Genomic DNA, 8,110 nt, shown 5'->3' with positions numbered 1-8,110 from the left:
AAAAAAAAAAAAAAAAAAAATTTCTAGTACTTTTAAAGCAATAAAAAGGGCAGACGTTTCAACAACCATAAAATAGGACGTTTCCACTCGATAAGTGAGAACCAGTTGGAAAGTCTTTTATGGACGGTTGTTCAGTGTACTCTACAAGGAGCACCTATCTGCATGCTCGGACATCACAATGTACCCTACCAATGTAACATGGTACTCACGTCGCAGATACTAGTATCAAACTCGAGCGACCTTTATCCTTCTTAGCGGCGGCTGAATCGACTAGGAACAGTTTAGAATATACAGTATTGCAAATATGAGTTTCATGATACTCATCATATGTGCATCTCATATTCTTTCTTCTATTTGTATATTCAAGGACTTTATCTATGAAACTAGTGTGGGTATACAGATAAAGATGTGGCAAAATAATTATTTCAAATATTATTAAAATAAAGATTGTTTGTACATAGAGTTTAAACATGAACCTTCGGCCAACACTTGGCTCGATGGGACCTACTCTAACAATCTCTGACTTGCACTAGAGCCAACTAACCACATGCTTCAAACCATCGATTCGGGATGATTCTTGAATAATGGTCCAGGTAAAGGCTTAGTTAGTGGATCAGCAACATTATCTGCGGAGCCGACTTTATCAATTGACACTTCTCCTAATTCCACAATCTCTCGGAAGATGTGGTACTTTCTCAATACATGTTTGGATTTCTGATGAGACCTTGGCTCCTTCGCCTGAGAAATGGCTCCCATTTTGTCACAAAACACCAGGACATGAGCAACTCCATTAAGAATGATGCCCAACTCTTGGAAAAAATTCCTTAACCAAACAGCCTCCTTTGCTGCTGCTAATGCAACAATGTATTCGACCTCAGTGGAAGAATGCACAGTACATTCTTGCTTGGAACTCTTCCAAGAGACAGCAGAACCTTTGAGCATGAATACGAACCCAGTGGTTGACTTGGAGTCATTGATATCGCTTTGGAAGCTAGAGTCGGTATAGCCATCCAATTTCATTTCTCCACGCCCATAGACCAAGAACAACTTATTGGTCCTTCTCAAATACTTGAGGATGTCTTTCACAGATTTCCAGCGTGGAAGACCAGGATTCGATTGATATCCACTCAATACAATTAATGCAAAAGCCACGTCAGTACGTGTAGATATCATCCCATATATGATACTACCAATTGCAGATGCATAAGGAATGCTTTTCATCGCCGCTATCTCTGCATCAGTCTTGGGAGATATGGACTTGGATAGGGACACACCATGACACATTGGTACATGTTGTTGGAAACTAAATTTTGGTGATTCGACGAACTAAACATTTATTAGATCGAATCAACTGATCGAAAAGACTGACGGTAACTGATCAAAAGATGCGAACGGATAGTTGCCCTGACTGAAATTAATGCGAAGATAATCAAGGGCAACTGAACCAGCTGAATTGAGTTACGCAGACAACTGATTGATCAGTTGCTACAAACAGTTGTAAGCCTATCAGCTATTGTTTTTCAGCTGATCTTTCAATTGAACATGTAAAGAACGAAGAAGTTCAATCGACAACAGTACAAAACAGACTACAACTATTAGTGGGAGTGCCTCATTTCAGAAAAAGGTGCAGTGTACGAATGTCAGAAGAATGTTGATGTTACAAACAACGGATAGAAGAGAATCAAATCGTATTAATTGTTACCGTTGAATAGAAGCCTATAAATTGCAGAGACGAAACAACAAAATATACGACTTACTTGCAATCACTCTGCTGAAATTATACCAAGATTCAAAGCTCACACTTATTGTATTTATTGATAGCAATCAGGCTATACTTCGAGCTTTCTAGCATAAATCTTTGTTGTTGTAATACTTGATCTTAAAGAGATCAGTTGTGCTGAATCTTTTTCTAGTTCAGTTGAATACTGATAATTTCAGTTGTAAACTAAGAGTTTCAGTTTGACAGTGTTAAGTCCAAGACTGAAGTGAGTCTTTGCAATTATTTGTATCGATCAAAACTTTTTAGTAAAAATCCTATCTTTGTGATAGAAGGGGTGACGTAAGAGTGTTTGAAATCTCCGAACATCCATAAAATATTTGTGTTCTTATTTCAGTTTATATTCTATCCTCCATTCAGTTTATTTCCGCACTTTACTTGTTAACTGATTGATATCGACTGACAAGATTCTCGAGTTTCAGTTTATCACTAAACTGACTCAATATTACAAAAAGCTGTGAAAATCGTTAAGTGTTTATTCAACCCCTCCCCCCTTTCTAAACACTCTTTCACCTCATAACCGATCCTATCAAGTGGTATCAGAGCGATTGAATCTTGTCCTTGAATATTTTTATGCACTAAACTGATTACCATGTCTTCATTCAACAAAATTCCTATGTTTTCCAGGAATGACTTCGATGATTGGAAAATCAGAATGCAGGCTCATCTAGCTGCACAAGACGAAGACATGTGGTACGTTATCACTGACGGACCCATGAAAATTCTAAAATCTAATACAGTTGTTGCCCTAACTGAAGGGGCACCATAACATATTGAAAAGCGTAGAGAGGACTGGACAACTGAAGACAAGAGGAAAGCCAATCTAGACAATGTGGCTAAGGACATCCTATACAAAACGCTGGATAAAGTCAGTTTCAGCAAAATCAAAATGTGCAAAACTGCTAAAGAAATATGGGAGAAGCTGATCCAGCTATGCGAAGGCAATGAGCAAACCAAGGAGAATAAACTTTCAGTTTCTGTTCAAAAATTTGATAATATCAAGATGAAAGTTGGTGAACCCATGCATGAATATGATGAAAGGATCAGTGGTATTGTGAACGAGCTGAATGCACTTGGAAAGGTGTATTCAAACAAAGAAGTGGCACTAAAAATGGTCAGAGGTCTTCCCAAAGAATGGGATGTCAAGACCATGGCAATGAGAGAATCAAAGGACCTTAACAAGGTCGAACTTTATGATTTGTTTGCTGATCTAAAGGCCTGCGAGTTTGAACTACAAACTGAAAATGGTCAGAGGTCTTCTACACCAGCTGCCACAACTGCCTTAAGTGCTGTCAAACCAGAATCAACTGGTTCAGTTGACAAATCTGCTGATCAGTAAAGTAATGACGCAATGTCATTGTTTGTCAAGAAGTTTGGAAGATTCATGAGAAGAAGTCAGGGAAACTTCCAAAGACAATACCAAAACAATCATTCTAAAGAAGAAACTAATGCTTACTACAACTGTGACAAAACTGGTTATTTCATTGCTGACTGTCTCAAGCCAAAGAAGGACAGTCGAGGCTCAACTGACAAAGGAAAGAAACCTAATGAGCACAATAGAAGATCAAGAGATGACAAGAAAGCTTACAGAAAGAAGCATGAGGTGCTTCTAGCTAAGTAAAGCAAGTCAAAATTGGCAGAATCTGACAGTGATTCAGAACCTGAAAGCTTGAGCAGCTCCAGTGACGATGATGAAGAAGTCAAGTGTCTGATATCAGATGACACAGAACTGGAGTCAACTAGTTAGCAGGTATTTGACTTTAGCTCAACTGATCTCACACGAGAAGAATTCATTTCCACACTTCACGACATGGTTAATGAGTATCACAAGCTTGCCTTATATTTTGAGAAGGCCAGAGCAAAGCAAACTGATCCCAAAGACAATAAAACTGAAACTGATGAATCATTTGATTTGTTGAGTCTTAAACGGGAGATTGCTGAGCTCAATGCTGAAAGAAGCAAGAATTAGTTAATGATTCAACAGTTGGTGCTTGAGAATTCAAAGCAAACTGAGCTGATTAAAGCATGGAATAAATCATCAGCTACGTTAACTGAAATGCAAAGTAAGCAAAAATAAGTTGATGATAAAACTAGCCTAAGGTTCAGCAGCCAAGATGAAGCATCCACCAGTGATACACAACCAAAGCTGAACATAAGCAAAGGGAAATATATTCACTTTGTAAAATCAGCAGTGGTACAAGAACAATTTGAGCCAAGTAAACCAGTGGTTCAACTTACTGTAAATGAGAACAAGGCAAGGAGGTATGGTATTGGGTATAGCCGCAAAACTCCAAATGTTTCACGAAGTTGGTCACCTAAAAGGTACAACAACAATTTTTCAAATGACTATTCCTATAACTATAACTCCAAGCTAGCTCAAAAAAGATATCGGCTGAACAACCAGTGAAAAAGGTTAAAGCTCATATTATCTCAGCTACACACTACACGTGAAGCACACAGAAGCCAGGAAATACCATTTGGAACACAATAACTGGAAAGTCAGTTAGACTTATCCAAGTCTGGGATTCTAAAGGACTAATCAGTTCAGGACCCAAATAGATGTGGGTACCAAAATTATATATTGTATGTGATTGCAGGTAACAGGTACACACAAAGGATCAATTTTGTATCTGGACAGTGGATGCTCACGACATATGACAGGGGATGCAAAACTACTATCCCAACTGATCAAATTTAATCGTCCAAACATCAGTTTTGGAGACAACTCCAAAGATAAAACTGTGGGTAAGAGTAAGCTTATCCATGGTAATTTCACTATCCAAGATGTTTTATTAGTTGAGAATTTGAAGTTTAACTTGGTAAGCATCAGTCAGTTATCCGACAACAACTTCTCAGTTCAGTTCGACAGACACACTTGTTCAGTTAGAGACTTAACTGATGAGGTCATACTAACTGGCAATCGTTGTGGAAACATGACTTACAAAGTCAGTTGGACTGAACAACCTTATGCACCAATCTGTCTTAAAGCTTCCAATTCTTCAAAGAACTGGTTATGGCATAAGAGGTTGAGCCATCTTAAGTTTAAGTCTATTGCCTATCTGAGTAAACACGATCTTGTAACTGGTTTGCCCAAAATAAATTTTTCAAAAGATAAAAAATTTTCTGCATGTCAGTTTGGTAAGCAAGTAAGATCTTCATTTAAAAACAAAGGTTCTAAATCATCTTCCCGATGCTTAGAACTGTTACATATGGATTTATTTTGTCCTATACCAGTAATGAGTTTAGTGGGAATGAAATAAACTTTGGTGGTCGTGGATGATTTTTCAAGATTTACTTGAGTTATTTTTCTCAAATCCAAAGACTAAACTGCTGCACAACTGATTAATATTTTCAAAAGACTATTAAATGAAAAATCAGTTTGAATTGATCGAATAAGGTCTAATCGAGGGACTGAATTCATCAATCAAAATATTTCACAATTTTTAGAAAATACAGGAATCAAGCATGATCTCTCAGCAGCAAGCACACCTCAGCAAAATGGTGTTGCTGAGAGAAGAAATCGGACCCTTAAGGAAGCTGTTAGAACAATGCTTGCTGATTCTGGTATTTCTCAAAAGTTTTGGGCAGAAGCAGTAATGTAACGTCCCAGATTCAACGACTGTCCTCGCTGTACCAATACGAGTCTTTCCAGCGTGCTTATGTCCTCTCTCACACGCACACCCTAGGAAACTACCCAGGAGGTCACCCATCCCAGAATTGTCCCAAGTACAGCACGCTTAACTTTGGAGTTCTTATGTGATGAGCTACCGAAAAGAAGATGCATCTTATTGGTATGAATAGTACATATCAAATCTTTTAAACCCTTTTCAACTGTAAAGTCCATTACATTGAACAGTTTCGGAATCCCCCTCCTTCCGGTGTAAGATCGGTTCATTCATGTTCCCTCTGCATAGAAGCCTGCTAGGAGCCGCTCATTGTCCGTGCAACCTCATGGCACAGGCGATCACCCCCCGCCCTCTTCGGCCCCGGGCCTCACAAGTAAACACTGCATGTTACACTCATAACAGATCAATGATTAATAAGAATCATTTGAAAACATCACATGAGATCTGGCATGGACGCAAAAGTGTGGTTTCATATTTAAAAATTGTAACGGCCCGTATTTTCGTATTCATAATTTTGCGGAATTATTAAAAATTTTGAATAAATAAACTTGCACCGTATAAAAACTTTCATAAAATAACCCAACGGTTTAACATAAACATAGCAGCGGAAATTGAATAATGTTTTAAACAATAAATTAAAATATATAAAAGTTATAACAAAAGTTTGAACATAAAACTGAATAACTAAACGTGAGGTCCTCGGGTTCGTACTACCGCCGATCCGAGCTAACTCACTGGTCCCCGCCCTCAGCCTCTGCATCATCAGTACCTACATCAATCAAGTCTAGTGAGTCTAAAGACTCAGCATGCATATATCGTGAATAACAAGTAAATATATCATAAAATCGCATGCAACGTAAAAATATCGTATCGTAAAGCGTAACGTGAAAATCGTATCATGAGTAATTATAAATACGTGCATATCTGAAAATCATATGTAAAAACTTTGCTCGATAGAGCTCTGTCATAACATATTATTTCGTAATTTTTTTTCTGTAGAGATAATGTTATACGCAAGTGGCCCATAACATAACATGCACGTCTGATCAGACTAAACCACAGTATACTGGGCGGTAGAGATCATCACAGCCCTTGGACTGGATATCCGTACCATACATAATCGTAAACCGGTCGTAAGTCACCGGGTGAAGCAATCTCATAAGCGTAAGGTGGCCACAAGACATATCGCATATATCTCAAAAATAAACATTTTCTATTTTTATGCACGTAATATAATTATTATCGTGTTTTAATTTACCAATTGAGTTGGATCGTTCCCAGGCTCGCTACGACCTAATTCTAACATGAGACACATGCAAATAATCTCAACTTGACCAACACTTCATAATCGTACTAAAAACGAGACAAATACGCCCAACAAACTTAGTATATAACCATGACTCCGTACCAACATCGAACCATCATTTAGTCATGATTAAAATACACCTACAATACTGGAAAACATAACCCTAGGGCTGTAATACACGAAAAATTTGAATGGAGGCCAAAAATCGTGAAACGCTCTTTCGAGAGTCACTTTTGCACATTGCACCGTAAATTCTCGTACGACCTCTAAACTTAACTAAATCACAAACGGCCAAAAACATGACCTTTCTAACTCATTGAGGTACTGTCCAATCCAAGGCCATAGGCTAAAAGCCAACCAAGAACTCGAAACATCCCTCTGAACCGAAGCTCAAAGCTGCTGTCCAGAAAATGCAGCAGCGGCTGCTGTGATTCCTTGGCTTCGTTTTCAAGGCTTTGGCCATTGGGGGCTTGAACCACCAACCAGAGCCTCTTACCAACATTCTAAGGAGTGGCTCAGACCATGGCTAAGGGCTAAAAGCCAACCACAATCCAAGCAACTACCCAAAACAATCCAAAGCTTCACCCGAGAACCCATATGATGTACCGTGGGGAGTGTTGCTTGTTCTTGCTGTCATGTATCATTCCTGTGGCCATATGATCGACCATGGCATGATCTTAATATCATGAGGTATTGTGTGAATGATAAACATAAAAATTGTACATTAATTAAATGTTTTATAATATAAATATATAGTTTTTGTTTTATTAAATGTTTAAATATTATATGTTTTTTAATAAATTGTATAAAATATAAGTTGTTGTGTAATTACAAGTTTTTACTATTTTTTACAGGTTCGATAAAACAAGAATAAACTTGGCGTTGCAAATGGGATTAAGATGATTCTTGGACGTGTAGAAAGTTGATTATAATATCTACAATATTGTTGACGAGCATGAGATAAAAATCCTCTCACAATTAGGATCAAATTAAGCAACAAATAAAGTTACCAAAGGAGTGACAGTTTTACCATACTCTAGTATTTTGACCATATCTCTCAAATTACTTGGTCAAATGGTTTGAAAAAAATACCACAACTAGACAACTCAATTATCCACATGTTTTTTTTTATGTGAAGAAGCAAATTCAAAGATGAAGATTTTCAAAAGTGATGTGTAATATAATATAATATCTTGGAACACCAATGAAGACTTATGTGTAAAAAAATAATATTTTATTTGTGGTTGTCTCCCCAAATTTAGCTATAAATAGGGGTGCATTGTAATGTATTGAGATATCCCTCATTCTATGAACAAACCTTTGAGTTCATAATATTTCTCTCTATATTTTTCCTTTATTTCTTCATTTAAATACAATTAGCATGTTAATTTCATATTCAAA

The sequence above is a fragment of the Primulina huaijiensis genome, chromosome 11 (assembly GCF_012295235.1).
Source record: "Primulina huaijiensis isolate GDHJ02 chromosome 11, ASM1229523v2, whole genome shotgun sequence".
Lineage (NCBI taxonomy): Eukaryota > Viridiplantae > Streptophyta > Magnoliopsida > Lamiales > Gesneriaceae > Primulina > Primulina huaijiensis.
Note: the sequence above shows the minus strand (reverse complement) of the source record.